The following is a 20,652-nucleotide window of genomic DNA, read 5'->3' as shown; positions in this document are numbered from 1 at the left end:
TGTCCGGGCATGCCAGGAGTTGTAGTTTTGCAACATCTGGAGTTCCGCAGGTTGAAGACCACTGGTGTAGGAGGTAACACTCACGTGTCCCCGCCGCTCCGTCACCGCTTGTCACCACTGCCCTGGATGTCGCCCTCCATCGCTGTCACCGCGTCCCCGGGGGGTCCCGATCGCTCCGGAACATCTCTGCTGCCCGGTATCCTCCCTTTCCGTCGCCGCCATCACATCGCCACGCACACCGCTCCTATTGAATGACAGGACGGCGTGCACGATGATATGATGACGATGAAGGATAGCGCCGGCCATGCAGGAGAACCCAGCACAGAGCAGACACCGAGGTAAGGTCCCTCCCGGTGTCCTGTAAGCTGTTCGGGACGCCGTGATTTCACCGCGGCGGTCCCGAACAGCCCGACTGAGCAGCCGGGTTAGTGTCACTTTTGCTTCAGACACGGCGGTCAGCTTTGATCGCCGCCTCTGAAGGGTTAATACAGGGCATCACCGTGATCGGTGATGTCTTGTATTAGCAGGCGGGTCCCGGCCGTTAATGGCCGCAGGGACCGCCGCGATAGGACAGGGTTTTAATGTGTATTTGCCATATAAGTCGCACCAACTTTTCCCCCCCAGGGGAAGAAAAAGTACGGCGAAAAATACGATATGTTTTAGGGGTAGTTTCTAGGAAAGTAATCTTTTTGCCCAGTGCCTTTGTGTCCTGGGTTGTTGTAGTTTTATGATTTTCCATATAAGAAAAACAGTCCTCCCCTGAACTTGAAACTTATTGAGCTGTAGTAACATACTTTACTATGCCTTCCAGTTTTAGCTACTAATGAGAAGAATATGATAAATGGGATTCAAAAAAAGTGTGAATTGTGAGATAAGCATTTACCCGCTTCCAGACTGGGCCAGTAACCTCTTCCTTACCGTCACATTTAGTTTTTCTCTTTTAGTGAATGCAAATATTAAGGCTATAAAGTGTCTGTTTACACAGTCAGGCCTGGGTTCACACTACAAAATTTGTGGCCGGAGATTTTGAATGCATTGGAATTTCCAGCCGGAAAGCCCCATAGACTACAATGTCTGCAGCGTGGACAAGACCATTCTTTTGTTGGTGGAATGTTGGCAGAGAAACGTCTGCCTCTAAAATTCTGTACTGTGCAGCTGAATCTCATTTCCAGCAATGGAATTCTGCTGCACTGGAATTTCCTACCAAAATTCCTAAGCTGAATTCTGGTCAGAAATTCTGTAATGCTAACCTAGCCTAATACATTTTTTTTTTTTATGCTGATATCCCCTGTAATTGGGGCTGCCATAGACATTATAGGGAAAATGACAGTCCTCTGACACTCTTTTGCAGTCCCAGAAGCTCTTGCTATACTTGGCAATCACATGATCACCAAGCAGGAAAACAGGAAGCCTATGATGCCTTCATGCTGAGCTGTATACACAGCATTCATTTGGGGACATGTTGGTGTAAGATTTTACCTATGTTTGCTTGGTGTAATTTTTGCTCAGCTGCTCAAAATTTACCAAAATGGTGCACAGGGCTTGATAATTTTGTGCAATTATAGAAATAAGTGAGCTGCAGAGCTAGGTTTAAGCTTTGTTCTCTGGCATCTGACACATTTGTACGTGTTCTATAAGGTGAAAAATGTAGGCTTTGCGCAAAAGTTGTGTTCAAAAAAACTATTTGCCACACATAATAACTTCATGCGAACTGCATAAAGTGCTCCATGATGCCCGAAAAAATACACTGGTTTGAAAAATGCTCAAAAATCAAAAAGAACACATAAAAAAGTCACAACAATGGCAACTGCACAAAAATTGGCACCTATAAACACCAGAAAAACAAAAAGATCTTGTGCTCTAGCAATGTCATAATCTCCATGCCGCTACATAACCCTGCATGGATGCTCTGGAACCTCCTTTGCATAGTTAATTGTCAACTGCTCCAACATTTTAAGTCTATGGGCTGTCAACAACTGGTTAACTAAAGAGTTACATCTTCCACCATTAACATTTATGGTATATGCATAGCATATGGTAATTGTGTATGCTCTCTGGGGACTGGAGCATAAACATATTTAAAAATCCGAAAATGGAAGGGAATTTAAATTATACCCTTTAGGCCTTATGTGACTAAAGGTAAATATAGCCCCACATTATTGAAAAAAAAGCAAAAAATAAAGAAGATCTCCATGTTTCCAGATTTTGGTTGCCCCTTGTTTAGCTGTCCTCCAGATAATTTTTTTGTTTTGTTTTGTTTTTTTCTTTAAGTTACAATTTTTTTTTTTCGTTTGCACATAAACTTCCTTCATGGATTGGATTCTCTTGGACAAGTTTTTTGTTTTTTTCTCCAAGTTGCATTTTTTTTTCTTCTAATTTGCACATAAACTTCTTTCCTCTTTGTCACTATAATGTTCACCTTAGCGTACTCTTTGCAGCCACTGACCTTTCCGAATAATTCAGAATGGAGTTTGTTGCTTTTAGCTTGTTCATTCCACGTCAAATTAAAAGCAAAAGACATGTTATGAAAGTAAATGTACACAGAGAAAGTTTCATAGCTTGGCAAAAGCCTCCTTAATCCAATGTCATCTCTGAATTAATTTTCTATTCCTACTGTAAATTGAACAAATCCCCTTCCTTGTTTGTTTGATTTTCAGCTGACGTGCAGAACAGCTGCAGACTGCTTTAGCGTCTCTATGCAGCAGAGACTTTATAAGAGAGGTGTTTTTTCCCAAAGAATCCTCCTCATAGTGACTCATCTGAACACAGGCTGTATGCAGCCGAGAATACAAATACAAATGGTAGAAGGCTTAAAAATCTTATCCGTGATCTGTGGTGATCCGTGTAACCTTTACGTGGAAAGAGAGCTATACACTGAAATAGAATCTAGTATTCTAGCTTACAAAGTCATGTGCACTTGCTCCTAGAGCTGTTCTGTAAGAAAAAAAAATAAGTATAAAATAAGGTTGGAAAGAGTTAAATGGTGCACATTTCTACTGATATTAAAGGGTTACTCCGCTGGGAAAAAAAAAATTTAATCAACTGGTGCCAGAAAGATAAACAGATTTGTAAATGACTTATATTAAAAAAAAAAATCTTAATCCTTCCAGTACTTATCAGCGCTGTCATGATCCACAGGAATTTATTTTTTTGTAGAATTTCTTTTCCGTCTGACCACAGTGCTCTCCGCTGACAACTCGGTCCATTTTAAGAACTCTTCACAGCAGGACAGGTTTTCTAGGGGGATTTGCTTCTACTCTGGACAGTTCCCAAAATGTACAGTGGTGTCAGCAGAAAGCACTGTGGTTAGACAGAAAGGAAATTCTACAATAAAAAAAACTTCCTGTCGATCATACAGCAGCTGATAAGTCCTGGAAGGATTAAGATTTTTAATAGAAGTAATTTACAAATCTGTTTAACTTTCTGGCACCAATTGATTTAAAAAAATGTTTTCCAGTGGAGTACCCCTTTAAAGGAACTAATTTTCTCACTTACCTGACTTTCTGGGCTGCTAAATATTATTAGGTGGCATGATGGAAAATAAACAGAAATTAATGAATGACTATAAATAATAATTTAATATATTGATAAGGTAAATAATGTCAAATTTTGTAAATAACCTTATACAAAATTGTACGGCTCACCGCCTAGGCCTAGGGCACCATTCCCTCAACCCTTTCACCAGCTATGCAACTATCCCACTTCATCATGGCCTGAACAATTCTAATAAATAGACATACATATATGAAGTTATAAAGTAGTGCCTAAAATAATTGTGTCATATTTATTATCATGTCTCATGTAAAAAAACACCTTTACTAATGCCTTAAATACATAGTAAAGCAGTGTGCCACCCTAAATGACTTAAAGAGTACTTGAGACATCACAGAAAATAAATATTGCTTATATATGTTACTCACTAGGTCATGCAGATGCTTTACATGTTTTTAAATGTATCTTGTGTGGTGAGCCACGGTAAATGGCGGGACCACGTGGTGTGGTGGTGAAGGTGGATGGGGCAAGATGGTATTAACCCCAGGGGCAAGGTGTTGTTAACCCCTAATGTTCGTGACGCCAGAATAGTTTTTGGGTAACGGAACCACACGAACGGTATTTCCGCTATTCCAATGGCTAGGCAGTGAAAGGAGAGTCCACAACCAAGTTATTATTTAATGGAGGCTTTACTAAGACAGGTGTTATTATCTTCACAGCTAGGCCAGATTCCCAGAGAGGTTGCCAGGAACACAGAAGGACCAAGCTTGATGGAACCAATTAAACTTGTAACAGACTTTAGAATCTTGACTTTAGGCTGGACTTGACTATAGGTAGTAGTGACAGCAGACATAGACTTGACTTACTCGAATGACTAGATTTGAGGCCTTCCAGGTACTGGACACTAGCACTGAGATATCTGGTGTTTGCTGGTCTAAGTAAAGTGATGATGGTACAAGAGAGAGAATTGTAATGGCCACCCCCTTATATAGAGGGGGGCTGAGCCAAAGCCCATTGGTCAAGCTGCAGGTCATATATTAAGCTGGTGCCCTCTGCGTAACATGTGACAACATAAACATAACATGTGACATGTCCTTTAGATGACCTCTCACAGGTCCTTTAGACTAACTTTACATTAAAACACTGACTACAATTCTATGACAATAAATTACATTATAGTAACAGCAGAAGAGATACTGCAGGAGAGCCCCAGGTCTCTGAGGGACTCAGCCTTACAGGGCCTAAGTGTAGTGCAGGACCATGTCCTGTACTGCGACATCACAAACCTCCCTACTTAACACAAGTGGCCCTCGATGCAGGTTCTGTTAGAGTTGAGGGTCGAGGTGGCCCTGGGGCATTTTTACACACAAACGTCCATTCCAGGCTTGTTATGGACATGAAATTGACATACATTTTATTTGCTATACTTTTGATCCTAGTCCAAGAAAGCCGCATGGGTTTAGACAAAGGAAAGATGGAGTCTCTTTACCTGGGGTCTCCTAGTCAGATTCAAAGGGGGCCAATTGGTGGGCTATTGTAACATGAGATAAAGACCACCTGGGGGGCTGGCTAAGGGGGCGGAGACAACATAATATAAAACCCATTGAACATGCCCAAGCTTTTTTTTTTTCTCTTCCGGGGCTGGATACCATCACACCTCCCATTCACTCCCTGTTTGGGCATTAATCCGGAAACAAAGGAATGCAACCACTTATCAACTGCCTCTACTCCATTTTCATACTTGCCGTAAGGAAGTCCCGAAGCTAAGTATTCTCAGTTATATTCTTTTGTGTGTGTGTATATATATATATATATATATATAGAGAGAGAGAGAGAGAGAGAGAGAGAGAGAGAGAGAGAGAGAGAGAGAGAGAGAGAGAGAGAGAGAGAGAGAGTTGTATCTTTTAAGGAAAATCCACCCATATAGCCAATTATTTGATTTCTACTATAATTGTATTATATGTGTTTCCTTACATTGCAGATTTAAACTTCTAGGTATTAGCAATATTTTTTCTCTTCTCTCTCTCTTAGTTAGAGTGTGTTTAGTTTTCAACTGTGTATTAAACATCTTTATTTCTGCCAGTGTTTGGATGTGTAGTGTTAATTTGTGCATTGGATATTAGGATATAACTCTTCCAAAATTCCTAAATAGGTTGGGGCGTTTATGAATGCATTTGGTCTCTGGTGATACAGCTAGTTAAATATCTGCGGTCTGTGTGAATATATATTGTATTGACTAGTTCCCATGGTCTCAGCCATTTTGTGTCTCGGACATTTTGTGTCTCAGATGCATGGTCTGCAGATATTAACTGGTCATCTGACCATTGGAGCCAGATATAATTCAACCCCAAAGCCACAAACCACAACAAATGGTGATGAGGATGGGATTTTGCAGGAGTTATGAATATTAGTAACCAATTGACCAAATAAAAAAAATAAAAATTCCAAGCAATTATAATTTATTTATGAAACTTCTATAAAGGAATATTTTTCTGATGATTAACTTTGTAGTCTTCAAAGAGCTTTTAAACTAAAAGGGTGATTTGTATGTTGGCCTGTACTTCCTTCTTCCGTTTTTATACATAGTTGATGGCCATTTTGACTCACTAGCAAAGAAAGCACATGGTCGGGGGAGGGGCATGTTTTGTTGTACTCTTATACAATAGGTTAATCTGTTTAGATGTGGTTATCTCGTATAGCACTGTACTAGTTTTACAGGATCCTAATAGACTGTTGCTTTTGTGTTCCTTGTTTTAAGGGTAACTTGAATGGCATACATGATAGTTATGAGACAGACTGTAAAGCATATTGAAAGTCTCCTGTTGTACATGTGTAGTTAGATTGTGACTGTACCTTTAGTTGTGTGAGCTATAACTCTCCACTGTATTATCTAGTGTGGGAGGGCATATACACAAGCGTTTGTACAAGATACCCCAGTGTAGCCTGTTTGTGTATGTGTTTGGTGATTGTCCTGCCATCTGATATTGTGCTTGAGATTCTTTTGTCTGATCCCATTCCAAGTACATCTGACTGAGAGAATGAGCTTCATTAAAAATAAGTTTTGTGCATTGATGGGGGGTAGAAGGGGCCCAAATATGGGGCTGTACCACATTGGGCTACCACTATGGGAAAATGGAGTGTTACCCAGAGATAGGGGAAGAGATAGGAGGTATGGCACTGAAGCTTGATTTAGGGGTCTATTCCAAACCTGAGAGCAGAGCTGAGGCAGAAGTAGGGTGGATTATTTTGCATGCTTTAAAAAATGAGGTAGAGCAGAGACAGGCCCTAGAAAAGGAATTAGCTGAAGTAAAAGAGAGGTTATTGTGGTCAAACGAATGTTTGGAAAGTAACAATGCCCGTATGGAGGAGTTACAGGAAACTAATACTCTGCTAATTCACAAAATAAACTGTAGTCGATCTAAAAGAGGTAAAGTGCCATACCACACCAGAAAGGTGAGAACAATGACTAAACAATATGAGTGTGATAAGTCATTTTTCTCTTCCTCCTCTGAAGACGATTCATACTATTATGTCTCCTCTGAGGATGATGAGAGGGTGGATAACTACAAAGCTCGCCCCCTTATCACTCAACAGAGAAAACGTAGAGTACACATTGACCATGATGGTCACGAAGGAATGCGTGAGAGTGCACAAGATTAAATAAATGAGGTAGTGCGAGGTTATTCACAACTAGAGCTAACAGAGATTACAAAGCTTTATAAGCAGACTCCGGGTGAGAGCATTGGTGAGTGGTTGTTGCGTGTGTGGGATACTGGGGCAGATAAGATCATTCTTAATGCAGATGAAGCCGTAAGCACTGGTCAGCTCACAAGTAATCCACAGATCACACAGGTGTTGAGGTTAGTGAGAAACATTCAAGGTAATTTCAGTTTAATGGATATCATTAAACATGCATTACTAAAAGTTTTTCCACATCACATTGACATTGAACAACATATTCAAAGGCACACCATAAAAGATTCTATAACTAGAGTCTGTATTATGGGTTGTGTAGCAGGTCTAGACAAAGATCACTGGGAAGGGCCTGATGCAGAGGAATTCACGGCAAGCATGAGGTCTAGGTTTCTAAGGACAGCCCCCAGTGCTAAAAGAGGGTCTTTATTATCTATGCTAAATGGTACAGCCGAAAATGGACAGATTTTTGTGATCACACAAAGGCTAGCAGAGTTTGGGAAGTATGAAATGGAGGAAAAGGTTAACCAGAGAAGAGGTATCTCTATGGCCAATAAGGCAGACAGAGGGGATACTGTAGAACCTCCCAAGGGTAAACCCACATGGAACAAAAATCAGAATATTCCAAAACGCACTAGAAAAGAGATGATTGAGGATCTTCAGAAAGCTGGTATAAATGAGTCATTTACAAATATTGGTACTGGGGCTTTGTTTACAAGGTGTAAAGCATTAAAGAAAAGGGTTCAGGTTTACAGTGCATCTACGGGTCCTGTACAAGTTGAAAAGTTTATTACTTTTGAGGATGATTTCATTTCCAAGCCTACACCCACTGAGAAAGGTCTGAAACATAAGCAATCTTTTGTTAAATACCCTGATACTAATTCTTGTCCTCCTGTTGCCACTCCTAGGAAACCAAAGTCCTTGTATCCGACTTCTGAGTTGAAGGCCATTGCCAAGCAAAATTTACTGGACTGATGGGACGGCCGATCCCCGGCACCGAAAATGTTACCATTCATGGCTGGGGATCGACGGCCCCATGTCCCTCTAACGGTTTGGTGGGGAAAAGGAAAATACAACACTAAAGTTCTAGCTTTAGTTGACATGGGGGCGGAGGTAACAGTGCTTCAGGGTAACCCCTCACATTTTGCAGGCCCCATAGTCCACAAAGAGGGTTTGGGGGGAGAGTAACTAAAGCTGTTCAGACAACTGTCATGTTAGCCATTAACAAAGGTCCCCAATTTGAGGCTAATACTTTGGTTTCCGATTTACCTGACAATATCTTGGAGATAGATTTATTGTTAGGACGATGTATAGAGACACAGTGGGGGGTGTCAAGTTTGGCTTTCCTCACAAACCCTCTTATGTCAATGCAGTCAAGGAGGTGGTGAGAGGAAATGCAAATTGGACACCTGTGGTCATTCCTCCTCCCAGTATCCCGGTAAGGCTGAAGCAGTATCGGCTGCCAGGAGGACAGAAAGAAAACAGTGAAACAATCGCTGAATTATTGAGAACAGGTGTAATTCGTCCTGCAACAAGCCCTTTTAATGCTCCGGTTTTTCCTGTTAAGAAACAAGATGGTTCATGGCGCATGACGATATATTATAGGGGACTCAATAAAGTGGCACCACCATTAAGTGCTGCAGTCCCCAATATCGTCTCAGTCGTTGAGGACAAAGCAAAACAGGCCGGCGAGTGGCACGTAGTGATTGATCTAGCGAATGCTTTCTTTTCAATTCCTATTGCACCTGAGTCCCAAGACCAATTTGCTTTCACCTGGGAAGGACGTCAATACACCATGCAAACGGTGCCCCAAGGATATATACACTCCCCCACCATATGCCATGGACTGATTGCCAGAGACTTAAGCCTGTTAAACCTGAAAGTACCTGTTTTCCACTACATTGATGACATCATGATTACCGGGACTAAAGAGGAAGTGGCAGAAGCATTGACTGTTTTGATTGATCACATGGTTGCCAGAGGATGGGCTGTTAACAAAGACAAAGTGCAGGGTCCTGCCCAGGAAGTCAAATTCCTCGAATGATCTGGGCTGGTCCTGTTCGCAAGATTCCCCAACCAATACTGGATACAATACAAAACACCCCAACGCCAAAGACTGTGAAAGATGCACAAAAGGAGAAATTGCAATCTGTGTGCCCCATAAAATATTGGTATCTTGGGATGAAAACCAGCAGATACAAGTGGGGTCAAAAGTGTGGGTATTGCCACAAGCTACTGACCAACATAGACAGAAAGGGGAAGTTATATCAGATGGTCCAGGTAATACTAAAATTGTATTATTAAATGGAGATACTAACCCTCTCTTCTTTCCATCCAACAGGTTAGTGGCCGTATAGCCCCACTGAACCCATGGACATCCAACACGTTTATGAATTTCTTGGCCAGATACTCAAAAGTTACCAATGCCTCTGACTGTTGGATATGTGGCGCAATTCCTGTCAGCGAGGAAGGAGGTTACCCATTCCTTGGAGTGCCATAGGAGGCCCCTGAGATGAAGCAACTAAATGGAACCTGGTTTGGATGGTATTGTGAAAACGTTGAACCCACTACAGAGCAAAGAATACATATCATCAACCCTCCTACAGCAGGAGCTGTATGTATTTATTCCAAAGGCATTGGCCAAAACACAACAAAATTAGGAGAATAAAACTGCTCCCAAGCCTGGATAACAGGCTATAGGTATGGGGATACCTGGGGTATGCATATAAACGAAAGTACCCCAATAATAAAATGTATCAAGTCCACCACCAGGTACACCACAAAAATTGAACTACCCTTTTGTAACCCAGCTCCTGGAAACTTGTTTCACTCATCCGACAGATGGAAGTTACAATGTCTTGCCAAGAAACACCTACTTTTTACGTGGGAATTGGGCATACAAATGGTTGCCATTGAATTGGGAGGGTGAGTGTTATCTTGGGTCAGTGATTCCTGCAATCCGGAAAACCCATGAGTTTCCTAATGGGAAAATAAGGAACAAGAGGTGGGGAGACTTTATAGGGACTCATGAAGCCAACACTGGAGTGGTATGCCCTAGTTGGGGCGTTTATTGGTCTTTCAATCGCATTGAGGCCCTCCAACAACTGTTTGAAGATGCTCTGGACACCACATTGGACTTTATTAAAAAACTGTCTCAGGAGCAGATACACATCAGAGCAGTAGCTCTCCAAAATAGACTAGACTTGGACTATGTCCTGGCTGCCAAAGGAGGAGTCTGTGCTTTGGTGGGAAAAGAATGCTGCAGCTATATTGTGAAAAATGAAGGCGAAATCAACCATGATTTGTCTAAACTGACAGAAGTAAAACCCAAAATACATGAAGCACCGGACTTGGAACTGTTTGGGAAGTTTGGGAAATACGGTAATACATGGAATGTTAATTGCAGGGATAATATGCATTTCACTGTATGTTTTCTTAAAGGATACCTGTTGTATATGTAATAGACTTGTGAATACTGAGCTTAGAGGATTACCCATCCAGCAAGCAACTCTAATGTAGTTTTCTGCTATTAGGATAAAGAGGTGGAATGTTATGGACATGAAAATGACATACATTTTATTTGCTATACTTGTGATCCTAGTCCAAGAAAGCCGCATGGGTTTAGACAAAGGAAAGATGGAGTCTCTTTACCTGGGGTCTCCTAGTCAGATTCAAAGGGGGCCAATAGGTGGGCTTTTGTAACATGAGGTAAAGACCACCTGGGGGGCTGGCTAAGCGGGTGGAGACAACATAATATAAAACCCTTTGAACAGGCCCAAGCTTTTTATTTTTCTCTTCCGGGGCTTGATACCATCACACCTCCCATTCACCTCCTGTTTGGCCTTAATCCTGAAACAAAGGAATGCAACCACTTATCAACTGCCTCTGCTCCATTTTCATATTTGCCGTAAGGGAGTCCTGAAGCTAAGTATTCTCAGTTATATTCTTTTGTGTATATATATATATATATATATATATATATATATATATATATTTATTTATATATATAGTTGTATCTTTTAAGGAAAATCCACCCATATAGCCAATTATTTGATTTCTACTATAATTGAAGTATATGTGTTTCCTGACATTGCAGATTTAAACTTCTAGGTATTAGCAATATCTTTTCTCTTCTCTCACTCTTAGTTAGAGTGTGTTTAGTTTTCAACTTCAACTGTGTATTAAACATGTTTATTTCTGCCAGTGTTTGGATGTGTAGTGTTAATTTGTGCCTTGGATATTAGGATATAACTCTTCCAAAATTCCTAAATAGGTTCGTCTGTGGGGTGTTTATGAATGCATTTGGTCTCCGGTGATACAGCTAGTTAAATATCTGCGGTCTGTGTGAATATATATTGTATTCACTAGTCCGCATGGTCTCAGACATTTTGTGTCTCGGACATTTTGTGTCCCAGATGCATGGTCTGCAGATTTTAACTGGTCGTGTGACCCTTGGAGCCAAATATAATTCAACCCCAAAGCCACGAACCACAACAAGGCTGTTAAATTTCCTTTGGTAAAACTATGAACATAAGAGTCTCTGTAATATTGTCCATATATGCTCTGATTTTTGGTGTTCAACCGAGAACAGGATTAATAATGACTAGGACCAATACATATAACTTTACTTTAAGGACCTTTGACCATGCATTTGATGACTTGTCTATGCAAAACAGTTAAACACAAAATTATATTTGGACTATGCAAGTAAAATAATACTCATGACTAGACTTAATACTTTATACTAGACATTTGTGGATTGGGTTGCCTGAGACTTTCTGCACAATGCCTTGGCAACTGGGGTCCCTTGGTATTTAAAACACTTCTCCCCAGAACACTATATTAAGATTATTCTAGACACGTTTATACTAGACAACTGATATAGATTACATTTTTACATTTCTGTTACCTCATATTGACTACGTGCATTACCTATCATCAGGAGTACCTTCTGGCCAGTAAAGCACCCTGTGCACTAACACAAGAACATATGACATTAGACATTTGACATATGACATTAAAGTAGACTGTGTAATTTTGAATGCTGCAGTACTACTGTATATGACTTGAGGTGTACATTACTATGTGTAGTTTTTATTAGTGTACTTTACGTGTGCATTAGTGTACCCCACATACTGTTTATTGTACATGTATAAGATGCTGGTGGAGGGGTGACATGTGCTTCTCTCAAGTAGATCAGGACAAACCCCTGTAAGGATACAGTCATCAGAAAAAGACTGTACACAGTGACTTTTTGGTGTACAATAACTTATATACATTTTATTGGACCTTGACAAACATATTACAGGACCATAACATTGCAGTGTACCTCTGTAACCATTTTAATGAACCAAAATATATTACTTTGAGTATATACACAACAGTTCATGTACTGCTCAATAGTCCATGTACATAAAGGAGTTTGTTGATGAGGGTCAACTCAGGGTCCCCCTCCTGACTTGTTTGTGCCTATGCAGAACTAATAATGAATCTCCTACATCCAGGAGTCTCTCAGCCGAAGCTGGGCACATTACTTACAAATCTTGGTTGCAAAAAGAAGAAAAACTTTTCTGGACATGTCTGTCAGGCTCAATCCTTGAATGTTGCAGGAACCTAGAACAACAAAAGTGTGCTACTGCACAACAGTCAGTTAGTCTGGCGACCAAGTCTGGTTATTTCACTGTACACAAGAATCATTTAGACACCTTTCTTTCCCAGTCTTGCCTACCAGGTGAGGCCCTAGGCTGTGAGATGAACCTAGGGTTGCAAGACTGGGCCCCTTGCATGGGGTCAACATGGGTGTTTCATGTTACATGGGACAATTGGGAATTGGTGATGGTGGGGCTGCACTTGCACTGCAGCAGCTTGACCCACTGGGGGATTACTTGTTGGTGCCTGCTGATCCCCCCAAACCTCTGCCACTGCCGGTGTGGGCTGAGGCACTTTCGTAGGTACCCGCTGGTTAGGCCAAACCTCCATTACAGCTGGAGTAGGCCTGAATAAATTAGTTGGTGCCCGATGGTCAGGCCAAACTTCCTCGCTCCTAGGAGTAGGCCTGGGCACATCTGTACTGGAACGCTGACGTAGGTACTTGGGATCCATCGCTGGTGGATCAGGATGCTCCTCCACGACAGCTGCTTCCTTAGCTTGGAAGAAGAAGACAGAAGGGATCTTCCTGTACTGCGTCTCTTTATCCAATCACTGCAGACTGCTCTTCAACCCCCTCCTCTCTGTTTTCAGACAGGAGTTTGATAGATAGGACAGGAGTGAGAACAGAGGAGTGATAGTCCCACCCTCACTTACTGGACTTTGTCTCAGCCTGTGCATTAAATAGGACAAAGACGATGCTTCAGCCAGACAGAATTATATTCTGGATGGTATGGGGACCCCTAGTGGTCTTTTTCATGAGCCATGATTTCTATAAAAGGTTGAAATATTTTTCATTATGAAGTATATTATAAAGATTAATGTTTTGCCAAGATATACAACATAAAAAGTTGTTGATTCTGACAGTTCCCATTTAAGCATGCTGTATTATTATGGTGACTATGGACATATTTTCACATAGAAACAATGCTTATAGGGCAAAACCCTTTTATAATATGTATAGTATTCAATAACACAGTCAACATTTTGCTTTGCTCAGTTGGGCCTCCGCCCCTAGACATTTTATGCCCTATCTAAAGAATAGGGGATAAGATGTCTGATTGTGAGGGTGCTGGGGACCCCTGCAATCTCGGCTGTGGCACCCCAGTTATCTGGTGCATGGAGCGAACTTTGCTCCGTGCCAGTTTACTGGAGATGCAGGGCGGAGGCTCGTGACATCACAGCCAAGCCCCGCTCGTGATGTCACGGCCACGCCTCCTCAATGCAAGTCTATGGGAGGGTGTGTGACGGCCGTCACACCCCATCCCATAGACTTGCTTTGAGTGGGCGTGGCTGTGACGTCACGAGTGGGGCATTGCCGTGACGTCTCGAGTCTCCGACACTGCACCCGATGCACTAAAAGGAATCCAGGTACAGCAGGGAGATCGCGGGATAGGGGATAACACGACTAGGGGCAGAGTACCCCTTTAATACTTTATTGTAATTAAAAACAGCATTTCATACGTCACAAGCTGTTGATCGTACTGGGTCTCACTGCGATTAAAACTTGTTAGCCAGGTCGGATGAGCCATTACCCGGTCAGATGAGAGAGCCAAACAACAAATTTCTTTTTAATGATAGCAACACTTTAGGACTTCTATAGGTGTCATATTAAAGGTGTATGTACCATATTATGCCATTTGAGGTTGTAACTAACTATATTATGGCAGTATGCAAGAGACCTCTGTAGCAGCTTTTAACTTACAAGTGAAGTATTTTACCCTTGGAGAACAATCAAATCCTCTAATGATTCTTGCTTTATAAATAGTACAGAGGAATCCAACAAGTATCCTGATATACCTTGTCAAGTTGGTTGTAAAGATAAAATAAGTCATATGTTTTTTTATCTCATGTGAGGTGTCCCCTTGATATTGTCTCTGTATATGTCTCCAGTCATTAAACTGTTGTCTGGTTTTACTCATTACGTATTTTAAAGGAAATCTCTAGGAAATATTAAAAGGAGGTAGGTAAGGGCCCTTCAGTCATCCACTCAGCTGATCGTAATCCGCTGAGCTAACTGGCCTGTTAACCCCCGCATATAGATGCCATGATCAACTTTGATCATGGCGTCTAACGGGTTAATGCTAGCCATTAACTGTGGGTCCTGGCTGCTTAAAGCAAGCGAGACCCAACAGATATGAAGCGTACTCAGCACATGAGCATGCTTCAAACCCCGGTAACGGGACCAGGGCGCTCTTGGTTCCTTAGAACCAGGACTCAAAGGTGTACCAGTATTCCCTTAGTCCTTAAAAGGTTAAGCTACTGTTGTGGTTCGTGGCTCTGGGGTACAATTGGATTTGGCTCCAAAGGTTAGCAGTATTACTGGAGACCAAATGCATTCATAGCACCCCACAGACCAACCTATTTGTTAGGAATTTTGGAAGAGTTATATCCTAATATCCAATGCACAAATCAACACTACACACCCAAATACTGGCAAATACTGGCAGAAATAAAGATGTTTAATATACAACTAACTAAACACACTCTAACTATGAGAGGGAAAAGAGAAAAAGATAATACTAAATAGCTAGAAACTTAAATCTGCAGTGTAAGGAAACACATGTACAACAATTATTGCAGAAGACACTAGCTGTTGGCTATTTGGGTGGATTTTCCTTAATCTGTACAACTATTATATATAAAACACACAAAGAATATAATATTGAAATACTTAGCTTCGGGGAACCTTTACAGCAAGTATGAGCAACAAAACCGACATGGAAGTAGTTGCAGTCCTTTGTCTCAAGATCATGCCCAAACAGGAAGTGGAAAGGGAGCTGTGAGGTTGGTGTCCAGCAGAAGAAAGAGAGAATTTGGTCCCCTTCAATGGGCTTTTATTATGTTGTCTACGCCCCCTTTTCCAGCCCACCTGTGTTTACAAAAACATTTACAGGTTCCCTGTGATCATGCCTTAGAGACCCCTCTTAAAGATGATCCTCCATCTTGCCTTTGTCTATCTAAATCCATTTGGCTTTCTGGTAGATGATCATAAAATAGATTGCCATAACAGCTACCTGAACCACAAGTCATCAAGGCGGTCATCAGTGTTAATAGTTTAGTGTTAATAGTGACCACAAGACCGCAAAGGTTAGACAGAGAGAAGAAACATTGTCAGCCCATTGGCCATTAGCAACATGATTGCAATGGTGCTGATTGTTGGCTTATTTTGGCAGCCAGTGGCCTAACACAGGACAATGAATAGACTGTCTATCAGTATATGACTGCAACATTATTGGCGTAAAAACATTCTTTATTATTTTTTTTTTCACAATAATAGGTTTGCTGCTTTTCTCCATCCCCAAAATATTAACAAAAGTTTTCAAAAAAGCTTCATGTAGCACATATATTGGACCAAAGAAAACTACAACTCATTCTATGGAAGCAGTAAATGTATCTGCAGTTCTAATAGAAGCTATGATATTGACGTGAGGTTTGCTAGATGCTTTGCTGGTTTGACAAACTTAGTCTTGCTACATCTGTATGAATTATAAACAGTAGTTTGTATGGACTTTGCCTCAGTTAAGACAGAACCATTTTGTGCAGCATATTAGCATTCCGCATAGGGCAGTCACATAAATATATCACATTAGTGTTCACTAAACCAATAGAATCAAGTGAATTTCTATAACTAGAGGTAAAACATTTGACATTTATATTTTATTGAGAATTGTTCGATGTCATCAATAAAACATTCAAGATATCGAACAATGCAGATGTATTACCTTAAATAATTCAACAAAGTGTCTAGTGAACACAGTGATTCCAGGTTAGGTTGAATGGGAAAAATAAAATAATCACATTCTTTTTTATGTTTTTCATTGGACTCTCTGGTGTACTCCACTAGCATGCACAATGCATAAAGGTATGAGGTCCTCGTGGATGCCTGATTGTAAAGTAAAATGAACATGTGATAAAGAAGAGATAATGTAACATACCATAAGGAAGTGGTGCATTTATGACCAGGCATAATGAACTTGATCGACCAAGACTATTTTTGGCCAACCATGGACATATTATCTAAAGCAACCAATAGAAGATTAGATCTCAATTGTTAAGATATATTCAAGAAGACATAATTGAAGAGAATATACTCTGAATTACCACTTTATGACAAACTGTATGGCAATAAGACACATGAATGAAGACTGCAGCATAAAATCTAGTGTGCAAGCTGTGGATCAGTATAAGCAGAAATCCACAATAGAAAGGGAAAATCTGGTGATCTGAACAATTTTCACATAGACATGGGCCTCGGTGCTGGACTAACCAGGGCCAGGATTTCAAAAACTGACAATCTTGTGGGGTTCTCTTGTGCAACTGTGTCAAATGTCAAGAGTGTAATTTCCAGAAATAGGGGATCATGTGGATATAAAGAGCTTGTTGACAAAAGGGATCAGAGGATGTCAAGAATAATCCTAACAGGCAGTGCACAGTCAGTGCTCCGACTAATGTGTCCAAATGTATAACTCACCATTTATGAGCTTGAATGGACATTAGGAGCAGGCAACCTGTTTTAGTACTATTAATGTTGAAGTAAGGTAGAAAGGAAAAACTCCAGTAAGCAAAACAGAGCAAACCTTTGATCACTGAGCAGTGAAAAAACATTCCCTGGAGAGATGTATTCAGATTACCTTTGACGTATGCTGATGAAAGGGTCAGAATGTGGCACTGGCACTGGTATTGCTGCTCTGAGATTCTCTCTGACAGTGATTTTCTGAACCGTAATGGAATGTATTGGGCCTGAGTCACGGTCTTCTTTCTGGTGCCAGAGCACAAGATGTCACATTGCCCTAAGCCAAAGACTGGCCCAGGAAACTGTGACAAATTGACCCTCAGCACCTAGAAAAGGATCGTACCAGGAAGTGGAGCAGCAGTACAGGAAGCACCGGGGGATCGCAATAGGTGAGTAAAGTTTTTTTTTTGTTTGTTTTTTATAGGGGACAGGCTTTACATCTTTTAAAAAACACACTATCACCAAAGTATCCCTTTAATCCTATAGAGTATTTTTATGATCCTCAGAACAGGTTGTTCAGAGAATATCAGCACTTACCATCTAATGCAAAAAAGAAAAAAGAAAATCAGCACTACCTTAGCCCCGTGGCTAGAAGCGATGCAATCCGGGCAACAGCTGCAGGTCTCCCGGCAGTGCTCAGCTTGTAAGTGGAAAAGATCCGTGAACAAGTAGGGAAGACAGAATCAAGCGGCAACTCTCCAGTTGATGCAAACGGAAATTCTTTATTCTCAGTTCATCAGACAAACATGTCTAAAATCGGGAGGAGGCAGATGATTGATCTTTTCATCCAGTCATACATGGTGAGAAGTTTTTCCATTTCTGGGACAGCAGTCATTTAAACAGAATGTATAGTCAGAAAATGACACATAATCTGAATAGAATCTTTATTATGTATAACCAAAGGGAAAAAAAAAAAAAACTTAAAGGGGTATTCCAGGAAAAAAACTATTTTTTTTATATGAACTGGCTCAAGAAAGTTAAACAGATTTGTAAATTACTTCTCTTAAAAAATCTTAATCCTTTCAATAATTATCAGCTGCTGAAGTTTAGTTGTTGTTTTCTGTCTGGCAACAGTGCTCTCTGCTGACATCTCTGCTTGTCTTGGGAACTGCACAGAGTAGAAGAGGTTTGCTATGGGGATTTGCTTCTAAACTGGGCGGTTCCCGAGACAGGTGTCATCAGAGAACAGTTAGACAGAAAAGTATAGCTCAAATTCAGCAGCTCATAAGTACTGAAAGGATTAAGATTTTTTTATAGAAGTAATATACAAATCTGTTTATTTTTCTGGAGCCAGTTGATATATTAACAAAAAGTTAAACCCTGGAATACCCCTTTAATATGTTACAGTTTTCACTGCGGCCACTAGAGCAGTCACAATTAGCTGATATCCTTCACTCTGTAGCTCACTTGTCAGCTTTCTATACATACAGGCATAGGGTGAGGAAAGTCATTTCGTTATCTTTAGAGGATGGGCAGGTTAGTGACAGCTCTGTTGTATTGCTGAAAGCCTAGGTAAGGTGGGAAAGCAACATAATATAATTTAAACAAGGGTAATGCATATTAGAAGCAATACTGCTGTCACGATTCGGCTTACAGGTAGTGGATCCTCTGTGTCAGCGAGGGATTGGCGTGGACCGTGCTGGTGGACCGGTTCTAAGAGGCTACTGGTGTTCACCAGAGCCCGCCGCAAAGCGGGATGGTCTTGCTGCGGCAGTAGCAACCAGGTCGTATCCACTAGCAACGGCTCAACCTCGCTGACTGCTGAGAAGGCGTGGGACAGAAGGACTAGGCAGAGGCAAGGTCAGACGTAGCAGAAGGTCGGGGCAGGCGGCAAGGTTCGTAGTCAAGATGGATAGCAGGAGTTCAGGTAACACAGGCTTTGGACAACACTAAACGCTTTCACTGGCACAAGGCAACAGGATCCGGCAAGGGAGTGCAGGGGAAGTGATCAGATATAGCCAGGGAGCAGGTGGAAGCCAATTAAGCTAATTGGGCCAGGCACCAATCATTGGTGCACTGGCCCTTTAAGTCTCAGAGCGGAGCCGCGCGCGCCAGCACATGACAGGAGGGGCCCGTGACGGGTAAGTGACCTGGGATGCGATTCGCGAGCGGGCGCGTCCCGCTGTGCGAATCGCATCCCCGACGGCCATGTCAGTGCAGCGCTCCCGGTCAGTGGGACTGACCGGGGCGCTGCAGGGAGAGAGACGCCGTGAGCGCTCCGGGGAGGAGCGGGGACCCGGAGCGCTAGGCGTAACAGTACCCCCCCCTTAGGTCTCCCCCTTTTTTTGTCCGACAACTGCTTTACCTGGGACGAGGACACCGGGAGTGAATGGAGGGTTTCCTCAAAGGCAGGCAGTACAGCAGGAGTGGGAATGGGGAGGGAGGGCAGAGGGTGAAGCTTGGCACGGGGCAGGGTGACACAAGGACGGGGGCCATGAGGAGGCACTGAGGCTTGCCTGACGGGACTGGGAGGGGGGGAGAGGCATCTCTTGTGGCAAGCAGAGTCCCAGTTCTTGATCTCCCCGGTGGTCCAGTCAAGGGTGGGAGAATGAAGCCGGAGCCATGGCAGACCGAGGAGGACCTCAGAGGTACAGTTGGGAAGGACGAAGAACTCAATCCTTTCGTGGTGGGGTCCAATGCACATTAAGAGGGGTTTTGTGCGGTAACGCACGGTGCAATCCAATCTGACTCCGTTGACCGCCGAAATGTAGAGCGGCTTGACGAGACGGGTCACCGGGATGCAGAATTTATTCACCAAAGACTCCAAAATAAAATTCCCAGAGGCACCAGAGTCCAAGCAGGCCACGGCTGAGAGGGAGGAGTTGGCTGAAGGAGAAATCCGCACGGGCACCGTGAGACGTGGAGAAGCAGACTTTGAACCAAGAGACGCCACACCCACGTGAGCTGGGTGCGTGCGTGCGTTTCCCAGACGTGGAGGACGAATAGGGCAATCCACCAAGAAATGCTCGGTACTGGCACAGTACAGACAAAGATTTTCTTCCCTACGGCGATTCCTCTCTTCCTGGGTCAGGCGAGACCGATCCACTTGCATGGCCTCCTCGGCGGGAGGCCCAGGCGTAGACTGCAAAGGATGCTGTGGGAGAGGTGCCCAGAGATCTAAGTCTTTTTCCTGGCGGAGCTCCTGAGGTCTCTCAGAAAAACGCATGTCAATGCGGGTGGCCAAATGGATAAGTTCTTGCAGGTTGGCAGGAATCTCTCGTGCGGCCAGCACATCCTTGATGCTACTGGATAGGCCTTTTTTAAAGGTCGCGCAGAGAGCCTCATTATTCCATGATAATTCGGAA

Source organism: Hyla sarda, chromosome 2 (genome assembly GCF_029499605.1).
Source record: "Hyla sarda isolate aHylSar1 chromosome 2, aHylSar1.hap1, whole genome shotgun sequence".
NCBI lineage: Eukaryota > Metazoa > Chordata > Amphibia > Anura > Hylidae > Hyla > Hyla sarda.
Note: the sequence above shows the minus strand (reverse complement) of the source record.